Consider the following 23653-nt stretch of genomic DNA (forward strand, 5'->3'; position numbering starts at 1 on the left):
CAGGAGGATCATAGTTTCCCTGGCAGTCTCAGTAATATAGTGAGGCACTCTGCCACTTTTGTTTCAAAATAAAAATAACAAAATCAAATAACAAAAAGTAACAAAATAAAATAAAAATAACACAAAAAATAAATAAAATAACACAAAAAATAAAAATAAAAATAAAAATGTACTCTCTAGCATTATTCTTTGAGGTTGTCTTAACTAATCTTTAACTTCTGTATATTTGTGTAGTTCTTTTTGAAGAAAAGCTTGACTATTGTCTCAAAATATCTTCTAGGATTGTGTGTGTGTGTGTGTGTGTGTGTGTGTGTGTATGTGGTATGCTGGGGAATGAACCCAGGGTCATTCTACCTACAAGCACTTTTTTTTTTTTTGGTGGTGGTACTAGGGATGAAACCCTCCTACCTCCGGGCTACACTCCCAGACCTCTTTTATATTTTATTTGGAAACAGGGTCTCTTAAGCCAGCGAGGCTGGCTTGGAACCTGCGCGATCCTCCTGTCTCCGCCTCCCAAGTGTGGGGATTACAAGTGTGCACCACCACGCCCGGCTACAAGCACTTTCTATTTTGAAACAGGGTCTCCCTAGGTTGATGAGTCTCACTACTTGTGGCTGTCTTTGAAACTGCCATCCTTTTGTCTCAGTCACAGGATGACAGGCATGCACCATCATGCCTGGCACTTCTAGGATTTTGATTGAGGTTTCATTAGATCAATTTGGAGATTATTTATATCTGCATTTATCCTTCAAATTGTTAAGTGCTAAACACCTAAAATAATTTTTCTTAGGGATATTTCATCACTTTAATTGTACACATCCCAGGCACTTTTTATTAGGTGATTTTCTAAATATTTAATGTTTCTGGATACTATTGTAAATTGAATTATTTTTATCTTTTATTTTATTGGTTTCTGATCTAATGTATTTGGTTTATTATAAATTTGACCACATATCCAGAAATCGTAGTTTCAAGCTACTAAAATAATGTATAAATTTTAATGATTGTGAATTTGTTCATATTTTCTCTGCACAGGGCCATATTTCTTCCGTTATCAACGTTCTGCCTTTTGTTTGGGTTTGATTTTTGCCTTGGTGTACTGGAATGATCCTCTAACATCATGTTGGCATAACAGCTTTTCATCCAAGAATCTGATCATGCTGAGCAACAATTTCTTAACCCCCAAGTCCAGAGAAAAAGTTTTTAATAATATACCATTTACTATAGTACCTGCTATAGGTATTTTATTGAAACTCCTTTTCAGATTAAAGAACTACCTTCATCTTTGTAATTCATTGATTTTTTTTGTATCACGAATGTGTTTATTTTCCAGCATCTGTGGAGATATGATGACACCTCCTTCTCATAGTTTTTTTAAATTATGGGTTAAAATGTTTTGCTTGTCTTCGAATGCTCAACTGCCCTTTCATTGTCCGAATAAAGTCTAAAAGTTGACTTGGCCATGATATATGGAACTAGGTACATTATAATTTTTTATTATTTTTCTACTAGTTCATTTAGTAGTTTCGCATTTTTTGTACTTTTTCTTTCTTATAAGCTAGTAAAATTTTTGAGAATAGGATTATATTGGCTTCTTAAAATAAAATGAGAAGTATTTTCTTTTTTCTATTCTCTAGAAATGTTTGTGAAACATCCGTGCTCCATCATAAGATAGCAGCTAAAACAGTTATCACAAGGCTTGCAGCTGGTACTCTCTAACAAAAGATATTTTAGCCAGAGCAAACCATAACAAATTTATTAAATCAAAGTTTTACCTGACATGAGAGCCTTCAGAAATGAGGACCCAAAGACTCAGGGAAACTTTTTTTTTTTTTTTCCTTTGCTAAATCTGAGGAAAGAAGTGGATAATTCCGGAGAACCATGACTGGACAAAAATAATAGAATCTAATGATAATCAACAGGGAAGAACCCACAACAGTCTGCTCAGCTTCGTCTTGGCTTCTCTGTAACGTGTCTTTTCTCTGGGGGTAGGACAGGACACCTGTCACAGAAGGGTCTTATGACCTACTTTCAAGGGAAGTAGGTCAGAGAGGGATCTTTCTAGGTTGTATGGTTTATTGGGGAGGAGAAAGAGAGGGAGGAGATGGGAGGGTAGAGGAAGGTCAGAGACACCTTCTTGCTTTTGAGCCCCTCCTGTCTTCTCTAGCTCAAACACACTCAGCATGCCAAGGCGCCATGCTTTGAGGCTTTGTGTTCTGAGCCCTGAAATGACAAAACCATCTGGGCCTGAGGGATTTTCAAGGGAAGAGGAGAGCAAAGGTTTTTAATAAAAGGATCAATATATAGGTAAAAAAAAAAAGAAAAACAAAAAAAGCATTTTTCATTTTTCTAATTCATCTTGAGGCGGTTTTGATAACTTGTATTTTCAGAACATATATTAACTTGACAGTTTTATTGATATAATGCTACCGTTAATATCCCACTAGTTTTCAATCTTTATACTACCTATAGTGAATCAATTTAATTATTAATATCAGTATTTTATATTTTCTATCTTCATTTTAATTTTCCTGGAGATTTATTAATCTCTCCAAACAATCTATTTCTGGTGAACTTTGGTAATTTCTTACATATATCTGTTTTATATTTCATTGATTTTTTTGGCTTCTACTTATATTATGTTTTTCTTGTCCCTTATATTGCTTTGGTATGTAATTCTATTTCTAATTTCTTACGTTGAAAACTCAGATCATTGATTTTTGAATGTCCAAAATCTGTCGTCCACCACCTGTTCAACTCGTTTACATTAACTTGTAAAGCCCTGCAGGCGTCTGTGTTTATAAGCCTTTAAATAGCTATTACCATGTCTATGATTAGTGTGTCACGTTTAAAGGTGAGTAAGTAAAAGATGAAAGATTCCAATCCAGATATGTCTTACTTCTAACTCTATATTATTCATGGTCAAATTGAGACCATGAGATAGATGCTATACACAAAAACCGAGATGACAGGAAAGCAAATAGAAAGAATGAACTTTGGCTGATACCTACTTCTTGGCAAGTAAAGAGAAACTTCCGGAGGAGACAGGGAAGGAGACGAGAGCCAAGAAACCTGTGTCTAGATCCTTCCTAACTGTGTGGCCTTGAATGACTCCTCCGAGGCGAACATTGCATCATCTACAGAGCAAGAAGCACACGCAGATTGTTTCTGAGTGTTCAGTCTATTACAGCAGAGCTTCAGATTACCAAAATTTTAGAAATCAAGTGAGCTTTACGCCCTCTTCAAGTAGATAGAGAAGCCTGTGGGGCAAGACATTTCCAACAGCACTGTATAATTAAGAAGATTCAAGGCAGGTGCAGGAACCAAATATAAACTTGCGTCAGCCAGATAGTGACATTTAGTTTACAAGTATTTTTTCCCCCTTAGATACAAAGCTCTTTTAGGTTACAGGGTAGGACCAATCCATAACAACAATGATATATATCAAAAAAATAAATGAAATAAAAAGGAAAGAGGAAAAATAGATCCACTTGGATTTTAACATTTGTTTAGAATATTTAGTATAGAAAACTTGTAAATACTTTCTCTTCTTTTTACGTGTATATGTGTGTATGTGTGTCTTTTTGAAAACTTAACATGATCTAAGACTTTTTATCAATCATCTCTTTTAAATACTCACAGAGCATCCTCATCTCCCATTATATATATAATATGCCTTTATTTGTGCATCATAATTATACATTATCCTGAGGGATACTGTGATAGGAATATACATGCACCAGTACGTTGTGTGTTTTCCTCCAGGTCCCACGCTCTTTCCCCTTCCCTGTCCATGTCATTGAGATTGGCACTGGTAATTTATATGCATACATGTCATTATTTAACAGTTTCTGTGGGAGGGTAGGATTCTAACTTTAGGGGGCACCTTGCTTCATGGTGTAAAACTTCAAGAAGTAAATCTACCTCCTGTCATAAACATATAAGAAGATTTTTTTTTTTTTTGCTCCTCTGGACAAAGTCAAACAGCTAACACAGACAGTGAGTTCAGTTATTTTGATAGTCATGACAAATTATGTGTGAGTATCAAGTCCTCTTAGTTGAGGACTACTTACTGTCCATCTTGAAAACATGTATGTCATGGTTGCATCTGCTTGGCTATGAGAAAGTGAGCTTTCTTTCTGTCCTTGTAGTCTCTTAGGAGATTACCCATGACATGTTATCACAATCAGATTAAATGTGTATTCAATAATCGCAGTATTTTCTTTCTCTGTTACCTTAGTATAGAGGACTGCTGCATTGGGAGATGATTAAAAGATAAAATTCTACTTTCCCAACACATATCAAGATTGAATCCAGAATGGAACTTCTGAGACTCCAGAGAATATTCCCAAAATAAACTTCTCACCCAGCTGGAACCCCCTGAGGTCTGCTCCCAACCAACTAAGTAATCACTTGGTGAGAGGTGGAAGAAAAGAAGAGGAGGGAGAGTCCGTCTTACAATCTGGACACTTGACATCAGAATCCTTTGCTTTGTTTATCTCTCAGTAACTGTGAGGTACTGAATAAGATTTGTCCTCTACAGGAGAACGCTTTCCCATTGAATAAGGAAAGGCAGACATCAGATTCCAATGCTCACCAGTTCAAAAATAAAGCAGAAGTAAAGTTCCCTGTAAGCTATTAAAGGATTTCAGGATTCCTTACAATCCTCTTTTATGACCCTAGGAATCTATTTACATGCTCTTGTCTTTATAAAATTTGCACAAGTAAGGTTTTCTATATTCCTTTTGATAACAAGGACTGCCAAAGCATAAAAGCTTTAGGTCCCTGCTAGGGAAGGAAAGAGAGAAATAGCAAGGAAAAGGTAGAGGAGTAGCACCGAATTTATGAATATTGTAAAGATGGGATTTTCATTAGAAAGTGGGCATTTTCTTTGAAAAAGACCACAATGATATTTTCAGAAAAAAACGACAACAACACACACACACACACACACACACACACACACACACACACACACAATTTTTAAAAAGTTCCCGCCAAGCAACAGGAAATTCAGTACCCAAATGAACTAGATTTTTGACATCAAATAATAAAAAAAAAGTCAGAAAATGATTCACTAGTATATCTGCTTTTCTTCCACTTAACTTATTTCACACAAATAGTGGAAGCTAAAAAGCATATTCATGATAATAGCATGAATGATTTTTCAAAAAGAGAATAGTTTTGAAAATGGCAAATTTTAGAAATGTAGGTGTTTAAGTTATAGAAAGGGCAATGTGAATATTTCTTTGCTACCAGATACTGAAAGTATTTTTGAAACAGTGCACAGATCACTATATGTTCTTTGCTCATATTCTAAATTCTCTATGGTACTTGGCAGATGGAAATGACAACCATTTCTCCAAACAACCTTATTTCTAAGTGGCTTGGAATTAAAATAACAATATTTATCAAGAACAGTGCCAACAGTCCAAGAAAGAGCAGCCAGTGCAAGCTAACTTAGATGTTTTGAATGTCCACAACCCTTTAATATGAAAAGGAATTTTAAACATATCCTTGCCAGGAGTGGTGGCTTGTAATCCCAGTACTTGGGGGGCTGAGAAAGGAGGATTGCAGGTTCAAAGCCAGCCTCAGCCTCAGCTACTTAGAGAGGTTCTCAGCAACTTAGTGAGACCCCGTTTCCAAATAAAATATTAAAAATAGGTCTGGGAGTATAGCCTGGAGGTAGAAAATCACTGGGTTCCATCCTCAATATGACTGTGTGTGTGTGTGTGTGTGTGTGTGTGTGTGTGTATATATATATCCTCAAGACAGCTGGATTCCTAAAGGATCCTGGAATGTGATCTCTTCCTTTGTGAAGCTGTAGGGTTTTCCTACAGGTTCTACTTACAGTGAAAGAAGAGCAGAATTTGGACACAGACTGTCAAGGGATGGATTTGGGAGTCTGTGACTTAGCTGTAAAGCTCATGACCGATGCTTGCTTCCTATAGCCTCATCTCTCTCCACTCCTGGAGCCCTAGGCTTTTAAGAGATTTACTCTAGAAAGTCTATGGGGTTCTTCAAGTTGTCTAGAACTTAAACCTCTGTCTTTTCTCCATCAGAGAAATTCCTCCTTTTGCATTTGCTATAGAAGTGCAACAAGAAAAGAGATTCATTCCATCCCATTATTTCCAGTTGAGAAGAACTTTAGCCTGCCCATGAAATTTCTACAAAGCTATAATCCCACCTGGACAAAGGCGGTGGGCATATTCCCTAGTGCAAAAGCACAGATGGCCATGTTGAGCAAGAGGATATTGAGGCCAGCTCAGGTTGGCTAAGCACTGCTCTTAGGCATGTGTACAGTGGGAAGGTGAACAGGGATTTGGGCTCGAAGAGAATAAACCTCCACAAACCATGCCCACCTAATCTTATTTTTATGACCTTCTGTAAATAAGGTTCAATAAATTTCAGTGTTTGTTTCAAAAGGAGCTCTTTCCAACCAACTGCAAGCTCCTGAAGTTCTCTCCTTTTGTTGTTGTTGTTGTTGTTGTGTTTGCTTTTTCATTATTCTGTCTTTATGATACAATAGCATACTGTAATTCTCAAGAAGTAGTGTTGGGTTTCACAATACTGCATAATTCATTATTAATTAGTAGCATAAAATAGCACTCACAGAATTCTTGTTCAAAAACATAAAAGTTTTGACATTGTTCACATTTAATTATTTTAGCAGCTCAACTTTAAATACCAATGGCCGATAAATTAGTTGCTGACATTTTATAGGCAACGAGAGCAAGGTAATTTTCCTTGTCATAAATGAATACAAACAATGTTTACATGTGCTATAAAGTATTTTCTTGATCTCTAAGAATATGACAAAGTCCTAAAATTTTAGTTATTTTTAAAAAGTGATTTAACCATTGAGTGTTGAGATACTGTCAGATATCCACTCTACTTTGATATATAATGACAGCAAAAATAGCAATAGCATCATCGAATTTCAAACAGCTCTTCCAAATATTCAACTCATTTTAGAAAGATAACATTTTCTCAGAAATCTTTTTAATGAATTAAGCTGACAGATTCATCCAGCCCTTTCGTTTTGCATAGAAAGCAGCTGAAGTCCAGTGTTAAGCTTCCTTCGAAGGATAAGGCTAAGGGCTAATCATCATTATGTAGGTCTAGAATGGAATCATATTTCTAGAGATATTGCATCTAATTAGTATCTAAAGTTTTTAATAATTGACTTTTCCTTTAATCTGACTGTATTGGACAGGCCCATGTCTCTTTAAGGGTTTAGAAATGGTTATAATTTTGACACAGGGACAAAGAAAGGCAGCCAATTAGCACAGCTTATGGGCTGCTTTTGCATTCATTTAATAAAACAATGTGTCTGAAAGGGTCTTAAAAACAAAGCCTGTTGGTTAAAAATACTATTAAAAATAGCTCTTAAATTTTCAAAGCGCTGTCATGTATTTTACGCAGCAAGGCATTCACTGATTTGACAGACTTGAGGATTTCAAATGTCATATTCAATAATGTGCTCCTACCTGTAGAAATCAGGAAGTTGCTATGCACATCTCCTATTGGCACAAAGGCTAAGAGAAATTGTTATTTTAGGCTAAGAGAACTTGCTAATTTTAGCAAAAATAATGTTCTTTGTTTATTTTAGTACTTCCAAATAGAAAAGAATATATAAATAGTTAACGGTAAGAACGTGCCTAAAGCATGATGAATCACACAAGGAGATACTTTGAACATTGCAGCATGTAATGAATGCTGGCAGGCCAGGCAATGACCACAACAGGGAACTTACATAATTCATAATGCATCCGGCCATGGAGGCGAGTTTATATTTTATACATATTTTATATGATCAAGACCCTTAGTATATATAGCCCAAGAAAACAGTGTAGAAACCTATAGTCAAAATGATTTAGAATATGTATTTTCCTAAATAACTTTTGACTGAAGCTTTTTGCTTTTCTATACTCAATCTTACAATAAGAAAACAGAAGAATTAAAATCAAACAGGAAACAACAAAAATGAACCAATGTGCTAGTCATTTTTATTTTAATGTTAGCATCTGTTTTCATAGGGCCCATTTACTTTAAATTGTAAAGAAAATGTACCAGTATTGGGAATGGCTTAGGAAGATTTGAGAATGCTCTGATTATTAAGATATATTTCAGAAATAATTGTGTCAAAATGGCAGACCTGGAGAGAGAAAGGCTTGGCTTTGGAAGGAAACAGCTATTGAAACTTAGATTGACTTAGCTAAAAGTAATTAGCCAGTCAATAGGAGAGGGGAACTAGGCCTTTCTAGGTCTAAAGATATCCATAAGCTAGCTAGGATGGGAGGAGGGGGTCGACCTTCAAAAGGAGACACCTTGCTACACCTTGCTGGGGGAGGTACCTTACAGGGTAAGGAGATTACTAAGTCAGAATTACATAAACAAGATGGAGGTCATGGGTATAAAAAGTCCGGTCCACCTGCTGTATCTTTAGGTGGTGAATTGGCTCAAACCCCCCCCCCCCAATGCCATTGGCATGGGGCCGTAACTATTTTCTGTATTTCTATCTTTTAATAAACTTCTTTAAATCTTCAGCAAGTGTCCAAGCTATGTATACTTATCCTTAGTTTTTGGTTGTTTTGTGTTTTGTTGTGGTTTGAGGGAAATTGTGTCCGGGACCCTAATAGGGGTCCCCGGGAACAGTTTCTCCACAACCATAATATGCCCACCGCAACATCTCCCACCGTAACAGAAAAGTTTGATGCATTCGAGATTTTTAAGTTCAACATGATAATTATGAAATCAAGGGACTTAATGTGACTTTGCTACAATACAGTTAAAACTGCCACATTAGGTTTATAGAAAATAACTCATTTATTTATTAGCTCCAGTGATTATTTTGTTTGTATACTGAAGCTGATGTTCTAAGGCTTTGTTTATTACTCATAATGTTATTTTAATTAAACTGAGTTTCTGATTTGGTTGAAAAGGTATTCTTGGAGGACTGTGTCTAAATATGTATACAGGGGAATTACTCCCTATTTCTTATTCAGGCTCTATAACATAATTACCTTCAAAATGCCTAAATGGTTTGAAGCAAAGAAAAAAAAAATTTTGTGATACTGGAGTATTCTATACCCAAGATGTTCTACCTCTGAGCTATAAATTCCAAGCCCTTTTTATTTATTTATTTATTTATTTATTTATTTATTTATTTATTTATTTTGAAGAAAGAGTCTCACTAAGTCGTTAAAGCTGTCCTAGAACCTGTGATCCTCTTGTCTCAGCCTCCCAAGTCCTGGGATTTCAGACATGTGCCACCATGCACGCCTGAAGCAAAGTCTTTTGAGTGTCAGTTTTATTACTGAGTTTTGTTAAGTAGACAGAATGTTCACTTTACATGTTAATAATTCAAAAATACTAAGCCTTAAGCACCACTTGTGGGCCTGAAATTATATTAGACTAAGGTTTCTTGGTCTCAACACTACTGACATTTCTGTCAGAGAATTCTTTGCTGTTGTGTCCTGTCCTGACCATTACAAGACATTCAGAAGCACCTTCACCTCTGCTTACTAGATGGCATTAACACTTCATCAATTTAGACAAAAATGCCTGTCTCACATCCAGCCCTTGTTTATTTATTTCCTGAGGATCTCATTAAATAGTTGAGGCTGGCTTCCTGTCTCAGCCTCCCAAGTACTGTGATTACAGGCATGTACCACCACATCTGGCTAGGATTTTTTTTTTTTTAAAGAAAGAGCTGAAATATAGCTTAGTGGTAGAACGTACACTTAGCATGCATGCATGGGTTCAATCTCTAGCACCACAACAAGCTGGGTGCAGTGGTGCACACCTAGAGTCCCAGTTCTTGGGAGACTGAGACAGGACGATCGCAGGTTCACATCAGCCAGCCTATTGATATAGTAAGGCCCTCAGCAGCTTAGTGAGATTCTGTTTTAAAATAAAATAGGGCTGGGGTGGGATGTTGTTTGAAGGTAAAGTGCCTGCAGGTTCAATGCCTAGTTCCACAAAAAAAGAAAAAGGAAGGAAGGAAGGAAGGAAGGAAGGAAGGAAGGAAGGAAGGGAGGAAGGAAGGAGAAAGGAAGGAAGACAATGGATAAAATCTTATCTAGCATTAGATTCAAACCACTTTCAATTTGCATAGGAAAATTTGAACATTATTTCTCTTCTTTTTCCATAACAATAAAACAGTTGTAAGTTAAATGAAGGTATGAGCTACGTTTTCAGGAGGAAGGGGATGGAGTGCTGCTAAATCATATCATCTAACCAGTGTGGAGAAAACACACAGGAATTGTCCCTGAGTCCTCTGTGGCCCATCGGAAAATCTCCATCTCTTAACACATATGAAAACCGAAATTGGTAGCTTTTCAAGTAAAAAAGAATAGGCTTTGTATAATCCGAAGTGAATTTCAATGAGACAGAACATTTACATTTGTCCTTGCAATTTTCCCGGGGTGTGCCATGGCAGAATCGTCACCCAGGGTGAACCTCCCACCGCTGTCTCCTCACACGGGCCGCCTGTTGTCATTTTTGATGTGGCCTTGCAGAGTCCTGCTCAGAGCTGACTTAGCTCTGGGCTGCTCCTTACAGAAAAAGTTAACAAGCTCAGGCATTGAGGAATCGGCTCTCCTGCGGGGATTCTGACCCGAGGCCACAGATTCAGTAGTGAGTTTATAGCTTCATAGCATGTTTTTAATTTAGTCACCTCAAAGATTTGTATTTCTCAGACTTGCAAACTGCCCACCCCCCTGCCATCCCTTGAGGGTACCCTACCCCCATTCCAACCCCAGAGGAAGTTTCTCTTGTAAAGAACAGAGAGTCCAGTTGGATAACTAATGAGCTACACACACTCGGCTTGATGCTCAGTTATTTTCCTCTTCAAAAGCCAGCTCCTAGGGGCGCTTTGTATTTGTGCAGTGCCAGAGTCACCACACACCACCCCCTACCCTACCACCGCCACCAAATTATTCTCTATGTATCAGACTTGGTCACTCAAAACAGCTTTTAATCTGAATGTTGGCCGTTGGAATTTTGGATAGAGCTAAGAAATAAAAGAATTACATGTAAGATTAACTCTTTACACAGAAATGTTGTGTTCTGATGGCTTAAAAACCGTGGACTGTTTTCCATCGAACATAAGTTCGCTTGTTGACATCTTTGGTTGGGCATTCTTTGTTGTGAAGTCTGTTGTGGTCCTTGTGGCTGGCTCTGCAGCCCTTCCTATGCCCAGTTGTGACAACCAAAATGTCTCTGACATTGCCAAATGCTCCTTGAGAGTTAAACTGCCCCCTATGGCTTCAAAATGAGATGAATTCTCTTTGTGTTTTAACATTTTTCTCTTTCTTTCTTTCTTTCTTTCTTTCTTTCTTTCTTTCTTTCTTTCTTTCTTTCTTTCTTCGTTTCATCCTTCTTGTACTAGGGATGGAACACAGGGACATTCTATCTTTGAACTATACCACCATCTTTATTTGTGTGTGTGTGTGGGGTGGGGGGTGTTGGTGTGTGTGTTGTACTGGGGGTGGAACTCAAGGGCATTCTACCTCCAAGCTACATCCCTAGCTCTGTTTTTTTCTTTATTTTTGAAACAGGGTCTTACTAAGTTGCAAAGGGCCTCACTAAGTAGCTGAGGCAGGTGGCTAACCTGCGATCCTCCCATCTCAGCCTCCCAAGTGCTGAGATTACAAGAGTGAGCCACTTCATGTTTTATTTTAAAATAAAGTCTTGCTAAGTTTCAGAGGGCCTTGCCAAGTTGCTGAGGCTGCCCTCGAACCTGTGATCCTCTAGTCTCAGTCTCCCAATCACTGGGATTATAACCAACAAGCCTGGCTTGATAAAAAATTTGACAGATATGAGATAGAGAAAAACCTAATTAATAGGAAGTTATAGTTCTTTATTTTCTGTATGTGGTTTACATGATAAATTTTCAGAGTGTAGTTCTTTGGGTTTTTTTATGTTAAAATATGCTGATTTTCTTTCACAGTTCCATACTGGTGTCCTGTGCCTTCTCACTGTACTCTGACCAGGTCCAGGGGGTCAGTATCACAGTGCTCAGAGGGAAGCTGGGCCATGAGATAAGGTAAACCCGTTGTTAATCACTCATTTGTGATTGAATAATAGGGAACCAACTGACTTCACATTTTTTCAGTAAGGAAATATTACCAAGGCAACAACCAACAAGGATATCACATAGAATTCTTCAAAACTAAATCAATTCACGTGATCCTTATATCACCCAATGTATAAGGTACATTTGTTACTAGTATTTTTAACTGAATGTATTTTGATTTTATAAAATGGTGTATTATTAATGCAACTAAGTGTTTCCTGATTTAATTCAAGAAAGCAATTAAAATGGAGCTTATATATTAAACTTTACAAGCACTATTCTTTCTTTTTCTCTTTTTCTTTTCTTTTCTTTCTTTCTTTCCTTTTTTTTTTTTTGGGGGGGGGTTGTATCCAGGAGCATTCTACCTCCAAACTACAACTCCCAGCATTTTTTTAAAGGGTCTCAGTAACTCAGTTGCTGATGCTGGCCTTGAACCTCCAATCCTCCTGTCTCAGGCTCTCAAGTAATGGGATTATAGGCATGTGCCACCATGCCTGGCTGAAGCATTACTTTTGACATATAAAGTTTAAATAAGGGCCACTTGCTATAATCCACAAGTAATACACTAGTGTAAAGCACCAGAAGTTGATATGTAACAAGTGTAATAATTACAAAATTGGACAAAATGAACAAGTAAAAGAAATAGTAGGCCTTAAAAACAAAACACAAAAAAAAACCTTAGCAGTTTGTCAGTGAAGAGGGCACTTTAATTATGACATAATATAGTATAAATTTAAATAGTAACATCCCAGTGAACAAAGAAGGTGACAGTTTAAATAATGCTGTGCATGTATGTTAAACTACCAACGCTAATCTCACAGACGTGTATATGGAAGCAGAGGGAGACGCTCCGTGAGCTGTGTATTGTGCGTTCCTCTCATTCTGTATCTCAGTGTGATGTATAACTACAGTGCACCAGTAAAAATAACCAAGTGGATTTTAGTTATAATTAACTGTTACTATGAGCAGGAATAGAGTATGGAGTGTGAATTTTTGTCATGCAATAGATGAAATAAAGTAGAATAAAGGGCTTCTCCGTAATTTGGAGAAATTCTTCTAGGCAACATCAGAAATGCCTGCTGACCTCTATAAAATCTTTCCAGCTGTGCAGATTTTAAAAGGAAGGCCAGCTTGCTTGCAAGAATTTTGTATCTGGCTATTGCCTTGGAAGGGATGTTATCACCTGGAACTGTGGATAACAAACATGCACAGAAACGGCAGAAATGTAATAGCAGAGTTCAGGTTAATTAAGACATTCAGTCTAAATGACTGACTTTGGAGTTAGTGTTGAGCCCAGGGATTACCTCCCATTAGTATATGGAATCTGAGGGAAATGACCATCTATGTGGATTATTTTGATTTACCGTGGGTTAGACATTGGAATAAGACACAAAAGATTAATAGATAAGTGCTGAAAGAAAGCATCATGGAAGGCCATGCGTTTTCTCTCATATGCAGAAGTTAGAGAAAAAAAAAAGGAAACAAAAGGAATTTTAGATAAATGAGGAGAGAGACCAATAGAATAGTAGAACGGGATTAGTGGAGGGAAATGGGGAGGGGGAACAAAGAGAACTGATGAAGAAAACAGTCCAAATAATGATATGTCCATATATGAAGGTATCACTACTAATCTCAGTAACATCTACGGGAGGAGAGAGAGCGGGGAAGGATTCAGAAGGAAATACACCGAGTACAGTGGGCATATATGCCTGCATCACTTTGAGCCTCGCTATTATGAATAGTTAGAATGCACCCATAAAAGTATAAAAAGTCGAGTCAGATCAGTTACCACTTCTCCCTCTCTCTTTTAAAATCTCTTTCGCCCTTCTCTTTTTTTCTATTTCCTCTCTCAGATTTTTTCCATTTCTCTCTCTTTATTCTTATTCTTTGCCTTGTTTTACCTTGAATCTTCTTGTTTCTTCCCGACCATCCCTTCTGATATACAAGACACATATCACCATTTGATTTTATAATGTGGTTTGGGTTTCTTTACTTAAGTCTAAATAGCCTTACTTGGCTATTTATATTTGCTTGGGTCAAAGTCTTAGTCAATTTTTTGTTGCCATAACAGAGTACCCACGACTGGGTAATTTAGAAAGGAAATAAATTTATTTCTGCATAGTTCTTGATACTGGAAAATCCAAGTTCAAGGTCAGTCTGATGAAGACATCTTGATGTCTCCTCTAATGGTGGAATGAAAAAAGGACAAGAGAAAGTAAATTCTTTCCTACATGCCCATTTTATATGGGCATTAATCTATTCATGAAGGCAAAGCCCTCATAGCCTAAACATGTCCCCAGTATCCCCACCTACCAACCCTGCTGCATTGGGGATTAACTTTCTAACACATTAATTTTAGGAGACACAGTCATAAAATGTGGATGCAAGTGTTGTGTCATTTTGAAGTAGCATCTTTAAGAAGTCCTGTAGAATCAGGAAATCCCAACTGAAGATTTTGATGAATCAAAACTGAAATCTGCTACTCCAGACTTCTTATAAGAAAGTAATAAATGTGGAGTTTTATGTCATCAAAAAATTCTTGCTGATAGTAGAATATCCAACTCGCAATTCAGGCAGGAAAAACAAATGGAAATTCGGTAAACCATGTATGTAGCTGTGGGAAACAAATTTAAGTGAAGTCTTAACTGATACATAATAAGATAAACTGAATTTTAAGTTATTTTTTATTTAGAATCTTTTTTCAGTTGAAAAAGAACCTTGGTATAATGGAATAGGGTGCCAAAATAGGTAAATTAATTAAAATATCCAGTGCTGGGATTGATGGTGCATGCTTGTAATCCCAGTACTTTGAAGGCTGAGACAGGAAGGTCACAGTTCATGGACAGCCTTAGCTGCTTAGGAAGGCCGGCCACAAATTCATGAGACTCTGTTTCAAAATAAAGAATAAAAAAATAGGGCTGGGAGTGTAGCTTAGAAGTAGAATGCCCCTGGGTTCAATCCCTAGTATTGGGGAAAAATTCATTTCCCTGTATTTTAATTTTGCAACTTTTGGTAAAGATAACTAAGGTTTTATGGCTATTTCCTTGCCTATAAATGATTGACAAGATACCTAAGGTTGTTTGGGAAATTAAATAAAGTAATCTACATAAAATATGCAAAGCCTGGAACCTGGAATCTAGATTCCAGTTTCTAGTTACAGTTGGTAAGCAGTGTCTGGACATTAGCTTCTTCACAAGAAAGCCACAGGCCAATGGAAATCTAACACAAGTTTCCTGTGTAGCCCTGGATTCTGTGTCCAAGACAACGCATTATATACCTGCAGATATTCCAAAATCAAGTATTTCAGGTCCGAAGCATTTCAGGTAAAGGATACTTGACTTGTGCTTTAAAATAAAAGTTTACAGTCTTGAGAAATTTACATAATTTATTATTTTGTTCTTGAATCCAGATGATGGAGATCTGTATTAAAATTTGCAATAGTTCTTATTTGGTGAAATTCTGATAGAGACTTGATAACACTTGAAGGGTTGCTTCTCTTGCTACCTGGAGGAGTACCACGGACTGGCCTCATTGGGGAAAAACAGGCACAGGCTTCATACAAAGAATCAAATATTTTAAAGCATATCCCTAGCAAGAGAGAAAATACTCCATAAATATTAATCATTTCACCTCCAGAATAATAATCAGGGAAATATACTATGGCAGTGTTAACAAATAATCATTTTCACAGATAGTTTCTAGTAGAGATAATGTAGTTAAATAAAGTGTCTATTTTTATAACTCCTGAAATAAGTTGAAAAGTAGTAGAATCTATTTAGTTTTAAGTTCATTGAGGTCAAAGGATGAATCTAAATGGGAGAAGTGAATAAATAACTAAACATTCTATGTCTGTTGAAGTTGACATTTGCATAAATGTCAGGTGGGGGAGGAAATGAGCCTGGAGAGGCTTTTGCTATTGTCTGTTGATTGTTCTGTTGATTGTTCCTGATTGTTCTCTTTCTTTCTTTCTTTCTTTCTTTCTTTCTTTCTTTCTTTCTTTCTTTCTTTCTTTCTTTCTTTCTTTCTTTCTTTCTTTCTTTTTGGTGGTACTGGGGTTCCTGGAAGCCCTTCTCCAGGCTACACTCCCAGACCTAATTTATACTTTTTTTTTTTTTATCTTTGGAAACAGGGTCCCTTAAACCAGCTCTGCTGGCTTCGAACCTGCGCGATCCTCCTGTCTCTGTCTCCCAAGTGCAGGGAGTAAAAGTGTGTGCTACCGCGCCGGGCTGATTGTTCTGTTTCTGTGTCATTAGGTTATTAAGTCTCACCTTGAGCTCTCCCATCCTTAGAATGGGTCTTAAAATGTGTTCCTAGCTTTGGATTATTAGACTTGCAACTATTATAGTATCAGGGATTATCAGTATGCTATTTGAATAATTTCAATTTTATTTGAATAATTGTTGATTGTTTATTTTAAGAATACCATTGCTGGGCGTGGTGGCACATGCTGTAATCTTCGGCTTGGGAGGCGGAGACAGGAGGATCGAGCAGGTTTGAAGCCAGCCTCGCTGGCTTAAGAGACCCTGTTTCCAAATAAAAAAGTATAAAATAGGTCTGGGAGTGTAGCCCTATGGTAGAAGGGCTTCCAGGAACCCTAGTGCCACCAAATATCATAGCACTGAATATAAACAATTTAGAGATGAATTTGACAAAAGATGTTCAAGCCATGTAAAACAGAAGCTACAAAACATTGCTGAGAGAAATCGAACCCTAATGGAGAAATATTCCTTGTTCATGGGTGTAAAACTCAATATTTTTATATGATTTCCTTCATAGATTCAGTGTGGTCCCAGTTAAAACCCCAGTGGGCTGATCCATAATAAACAAACTGGTTCTAAAATTTGCATAGAAATTTAAGGGACTGAGAAAAGACAAAACAAAGTTTCAGAAGAAGAATGAGGAAGAAAGATTAACTGAGTTCATGATTAACTATTAAGACCAAAGGCAAAAAGAGAGTGTGTTATTGGTGTAAAACTAGCAAAATATATCAAAGAAACAGAATAGATTCTAGGAACAAGCCCATTCGTATATGAACAATACATTGTGCAAACGTGAAAAGGCAATTCACTGGCGATAAGACTGACAGATGAAGCTGAAACAACTAGATAATCACATACAAATTATGAACATTGATCTGTACCAATGGACCTTAGTCCCAAATGCAGAGCCCAAAGCACTGACATTTCTTGAAGAAAATGCACAAACTGTTTGCAGCTTTGTGTTAGGCAAAGATTTCTTTATACAAAGGCAAAAGCATAATCCATAAAACATGGATAGATGATATTACATCAAAATATAAAATTTCAGATCTCCAAAGGCCAGTATGTAGATAATGAAAAAAGAAGCCACAGACTCGGATAAAACATCTCCAAGTGATAGATATAATGAGGGACTGTGTTCCGATATTATAAAGAACTCTCGAAAGTCAAGAATAGAAAAATGAGTCTAATTTTTAAAAAGAGGAAATCATTTGAAAGATCCTTCAACAAAGAATATCAAAGAAGATATGTGAACTGCAATGAAATACAGGAAGAGATGTTGGATTTTAATCTTTCATTTGGGAAATGTAAATTTAATCCACAAGATTACATTACACATCTACTACAATGGCTTCAGTTGAAAATATCTAATATTTGCAATGATGTGTAGAAACCTCATACACTGAAATTCTCATACGCTGAGTAAAGAACTGGAAAATGATAAAGCCACTTTGCAAAACTAGTTATTTTTTTTAAAAATGGAAGAGTAAGTATTATGTGCTCTAGAAAATTGACTTCTAGTTATTTTCAATAGATTTAGAAGCACATGCCCAAGGAAAGATTTATATAAAAATACCCATGGTAGTATGATTTGTAATAACTCCAAATAGAAAAATAAAAACCCTGAATGTCCTTTGGCAGGTGGATGGATAAATAAGTTTTGATGTAACTGTACACTGGAATACTACTCAGTCAAGAAACAGAACAAAATACTGTTACATATGACAACATGGATGAATCTAAATGTAAACCAAGGTAAGAAACCCCAACAGTTAAGATACTTAATGTATGATCCCATTAATATACAACTTTCGAAGATAAAAACTGCTTTAGAGGAACAGAAAGCAGATTAGTGGTTGCCTCTGGGCAGAATGTGCTGTGGTTGTCTGGGATGGAATGATAGAGTATTAGGGAAACTTTTAGAGGTGATGGACACATTTATTATCTTGAGGGCTAATGGTTTTCACAGGTATATGCATACTTCAAAATTTATCAAATCATACCATTTAAATATGTGCAATCTATAGTATGCCAAATACCTCACCAAATCTGTTTTGAAAAGATTATATGAAACTCAGGTTGTAGCCAGAGAGAGAAGTTTGTAGTCATCATTTATGTGGTAAAGGTTCAGGGGTTCCAGAAAAGACATTCGAGGAGCCACAATTTCACTAACACTATTTGTGGGATTTGAATGCCATGGTAGATGATAGTCAACTACAGGCATTTGAATCCTTGCTGTATTAAGAGCTGTGTATTAGTCAACTTTGTGTTATGATGACAAAATGCCTAAGGCAATTAACTTATTAAGAGAAAAGGTTCTTTTAGCTCACAGTTTGAAGATTCAGATCCAAAATCTGGCTGCCAATTGATTTGCCTTTAATGAGGGTGGCAGATGGCAAATGGTAGGAACTCATGTTAGAATGGGTTCTCAGATCTTGAGCCAGGGAATTGAGATAGAAAGAGGAGAGAGAAACTAAAGTCCCATAATCCCTTTTAAGAGCATTTCCCCAGTGACTTCATAACCCTCACCTCTTAAAAGACTATAGTACCCTCCCAATACCACCAACCCTGGGGCCAAGTCCTTTCCTGTGAACCATCAGGGTTCAAATTCATCGAAACCACAGCAGGAGCTATGGATCTTTGGCAGGTATTTTTAGTCTAACCTCATGGTATTATTGTGAAGATTTCATAGGTTACACAGTCCATGCTCAATAAATGCTAGCTATATTGTCAGTATTTGGTCAGCTGCTCAAAGAGGTCCATGACTCAGAAAGCAGACAATTTTCCTTATAACTGAGGGAATAGAGGGAGATGCAATGACTCAAAGAGAAAATGCAGAAGCATAGAAAAATGAGCTCAGGCTGAACAGGCAAGAGATGGAAGAGGAACCAGGTTAAGAAAATTGAGAAGTAATACAGAGGTGGGAGGACATCAGGAAATAGCAGGGTCACCAAAGATAAAAGAGGAAATATTTTCAAGAAAAAAAAGCATTATCATTGTTCCATCCATGATAAAGAAGCTCAAATATAAGAAAAAAAAATGAGAGTACTGAGTTGGTTGATGCCCTTTGAGAGAACAATTTCCCACAGAGGTGGGGAGCAAGACATATGAGGTTTAGGAATGTTGGAAAATAATTCAGATAACTTTTCAGGAAATTTAAAGTTGTGCAGAAAAAAAAAAAAAAGAACAAGACTAATAGCTCTATGTAGAACTGAGGAGTGAGATATTGAGTAGGCAGTGAGGAAATGGGATTCCCAGGAGATAATGTTAAGAAAAACAAAATCCAGACCTTCCTAAGAAGAAAGGTGGTTGTGAATTATTCATATGACCTGAACATGCACAATGAAATGCAGATAATGTCGAGCCAAAATGTCGAGAATCAATGATCTAGCCGGGCATGGTGGCACATGCTTGTAATCCCCGCGCTTGGGAGGCAGAGACAGGAGGATTGCACAGGTTCGAAGCCAGCCACGCATGCTGGCTTAGGAGACCCTGTTTCCAAATAAAAATATAAAATAGGTCTGGGAGTGTAGCCCGGTGGTTGAAGGGCTTCCAGGAACCCCAGTACCACCAAAAAAAAAAAAAAAAAAAGAGATCTATATGCACCAACCATAGAGCCATGGGCTGTTGCCATGAATAGATGAGGAAAGAAACACGCAGAACAAACAGGCTCATAATTTTGAAGAATTACAAGCCATGTATGGACAAAGTAACTAAGTCAAAAAACAATATGAAAAATGGGAATTTTCTTTATTGGCCAGTGTCTACCTAAAGGGGCTTTAAACATATAGAAAGCCCTATACCCACCATCAATATTGGCTACCCAATCCCATTTGTGACCCCTGCCCTATGTGAGAGCTTTAAGTTTCCTACTTTCTTTGGTGGATTGAATGGACTTTGGGGATGGGCAGCGTGTGATTGATGATGGCTGCCCATCATTTAAATAATCTATCTAAAGTCTCAATATAACATATTTTAATAGTGCTGCAAAATGCATGCTTTTCAACTAGGGAGGAGAAGGAATCTATACTTCCCTGGTCTTATTTCTTTAAATCCAAGTGCTCTGGAAGGAAGGGGCTACTGACCACCTGCAGCTGGCAGCCATGTTGTGTGGCATTTGACTACAGTAATTCATTGTTCTTTAAAAAAAATTATAGGAGTTGCTACCCAACTTTAGACAGTAAATTAGGATCCTTCTATATACTAAATATTCAAGCAACACAACTCAGTAAAAAGAAGAAATATATTCCAATATTAGTTCTAATTTTAATGGTGACAAAAACTTTATGGGAAAATAAAAACCCTAATTGATTATGAAATCACTCGTTAAATGCCTGTTAATATCTTGGATATAATTTAAATGTATGCATCTTCATTTACTGCCATCAATAAAGACTTCCATCAATAAATTCGACAAGCATTAATTGAATATATGCTGTGTGTTTATTTTTCTAGAATTAGTCAAGCAAAGATGACTAATGAAGGGAAGGATAATGAAAAGAAAGTGAAAATGCTATTAGTAAGTACTAAAAGTAGTAAAAAATATCTCAAAGGGATGAAAAGAGATACCTAACGTAGGCTCGGAGCCCGTGGCCAATTCCAGGGAGTTTGAATGAGGTCTTGCAAGTCTTTTAGGAGTTTTCCTGAGAGATGTGGTGGGAAATGTGTACCCCAAAGAGAGGGCCAGCATATGAAAAATCACAGCAATAAGAGAAATAAAAGTGATTTTGTATTTCCAGAGAGGTGGTTCTCAAGGGAAGAGGGATTAGAAGCAAAGAGAGATTATGGGGCAAGTTTCTAAATTCTATACGCCCTTCTATCCAAACTCTTATTTACATATGACATTTCATGCAGTGTTATGGAATGACTTTTTGTGTCCCCTGAAAATTTATATATTGAAACTCTAACCCTCAATATGATGATATTTGTAGCTTGAGATATTTGATATTTGGGGATGTGGGGAGGTAATTCAGCTTCCATGACTGACAGTGAGGCCCTCGTGATAGAATTAAAGTTATTTTAAGACACCCCAGTTATAAAGTGGGTCTGAATTACCCATACAATGTCACGTGTTAGGCAATGGAGTGATGTCCACAGATAACAAGATTGGATCATGATGGTGTTGTCCTTACCAGTGGATTCAGCCATCTGATGGTTTGGTGATTCAAATGGATTTACTGGGAGGTGGTGAAAACTAGGCAGGTTGGATATGGCTGGAGGAATTAAGTCACTGGGGGTGGGGCCCTGGAGATGTAGCTGTCCTTGTCTCCTCCTCTCTCTCTCTCTCTCTCTCTCTCTCTCTCTCTCTCTCTCTCTCTCTCTCTCTCTCTCCCCTCCAACTGTGATGAGCGGAGCAGCTGTCCTCTGCCACACCCTTTTGCTCTGTTTCACCTCAGCCCAAACAAACAGAGCCAACTAACTATGGACTCAAAGCCAGTGTGGTGGCACATGACTTTAGTCCTAGCTACTCAGGAGGCTGAGGAAGGAAGATTACAAGTTCCAGGTTAGTGTGAGCAATTTAGTGAGATGTAAGACCTTGCCTTCACATAAAATAAAATATAATAAAATGGGCTGGAGCTGTAGCTCAGTGGTAATGCGTAATGCCTAACATGCATGAGGCTCTGGGTACAGGTTTCAGTACCCCAAACAAATCAGGACAAATCAAAGAACTTATAAGCATCCCTTTTATAAATTACATTTTTTATTTTTTATTTTTTGTAGTACTATTGGTGGAACCCAGGGGCTTTTCTACCTCCAGACTACACTCCCAGACCTATTTTATACTTTATTTGGGAACAAGGTCTAACTAAGTTGCTGAGAGGCTCACTAAGTAGCTGAGGCTGGCTTCGAACCTGTGCGATCCTCCTGTCTCAGCCTCCCAAGCACAGGGATTACAAATGTGTGCCACCACGCCTGGCATAAATTCACATTTTTATGTGAAATATGTTTAGGATTTGAATCCATTCATCTTTCAATAGTTGGTAGATATCAGGGATAGCAAGACCTTAGTGAATACATTTCAACAAGATATTTGTTTGGTGAAATTTGGTGCCATAATTAAATAAACATAGCTAAAACTATGGGTTTTTTTGATCTACACATAAATGTGTCATATATTTTTAGGTTTTAGAAACTACTATAAACAAGTAAGAATTACGCTAGCATAATTTTTTTTCAGTTGCATTTTTATGAGAGAAAAGGGAATAGGGAAGAATTAGGAAAGGGCTAAATGAGTGATGTGTGTATGTATGCCTCTACCAATTTGTACTTCATTAAGATGGATGACTATACTGCACCAATAAAAAATAAATCTAAGCCGGACATGGTGGCGCATGCTTGTAATCCCCGCGCTTGGGAGGTGGAGACGGGAGGATCGCGCAGGTTCGAAGCCAGCCTCACTGGTTTAAGAGACCCTGTTTCCAAAAAAAAGTACAAAAATAGGTCTGGGAGTGTAGCCCGGAGGTAGAAGGGTTTCCAGAAACCCCAGTACAACCAAAATCAATCAATCAATCAATCAATCAATCAATCAATCTAGCATTTAAAAAAAGTAATGAAACAATCTTATGGATTTCCACATAAGAAAGTATTATCTATCATTTTGAAAAGTTTTAGTATTTTACTTTATATACTAATAATATTTTAGAGAAAACAAAATGTTTTGATTTATTCATAAATAAAACTGTATTATAAATTACACTTGCTTAATATTTCCCAAATACTTTATTTTTAATATTGTGAATATTTTAATTTTATAATATTTAATATATATATATATAATTTATAAATGAACAGTATTGAGAAATCAGAGGTGAGTGTTAATTTCCATTGATAACTGTGTACTAAAATGTGTATTCTGTCACCTGCACAATTATCTCTTGGTGGTACTTCAGACATTCCTAAATAGAGTGGGAGATTTATTCTAAATAAGCTCTACATTCACTATTGACTATTCTGAGCTTATTATTTTCAAAAATTTTATGTTACTCAGGTAAAGGGATGTGTAGTTTCCTTTATAAATCAAATTCAGTTTGCAAACCCAGACCAAATTAGTGAAAAATGGATATTTATTCTTTTATCTTATATATTTCAATTGCTATTACTATCTAAGTTAATCATAACTCTGAACTTGAAGTTGATAACTAAGGTCCTATTGTAAAAATAGTTTTCTTTGAGACTGGAGGATTGCGGTTAGCTGACAGCCTCAGATACTTAGTGAAGACCTCTGCAACTTAGTGAGACCCTGTTTCCAAATAAAGAATAAAAATAGGCCAGGGGGTGTAGCTTGGAGGTAAAATGCCCCTAGATTCCATCC

The sequence above is a fragment of the Muscardinus avellanarius genome, assembly GCF_963383645.1.
Source record: "Muscardinus avellanarius genome assembly, chromosome: 7".
Taxonomy (NCBI): Eukaryota; Metazoa; Chordata; class Mammalia; order Rodentia; family Gliridae; genus Muscardinus; species Muscardinus avellanarius.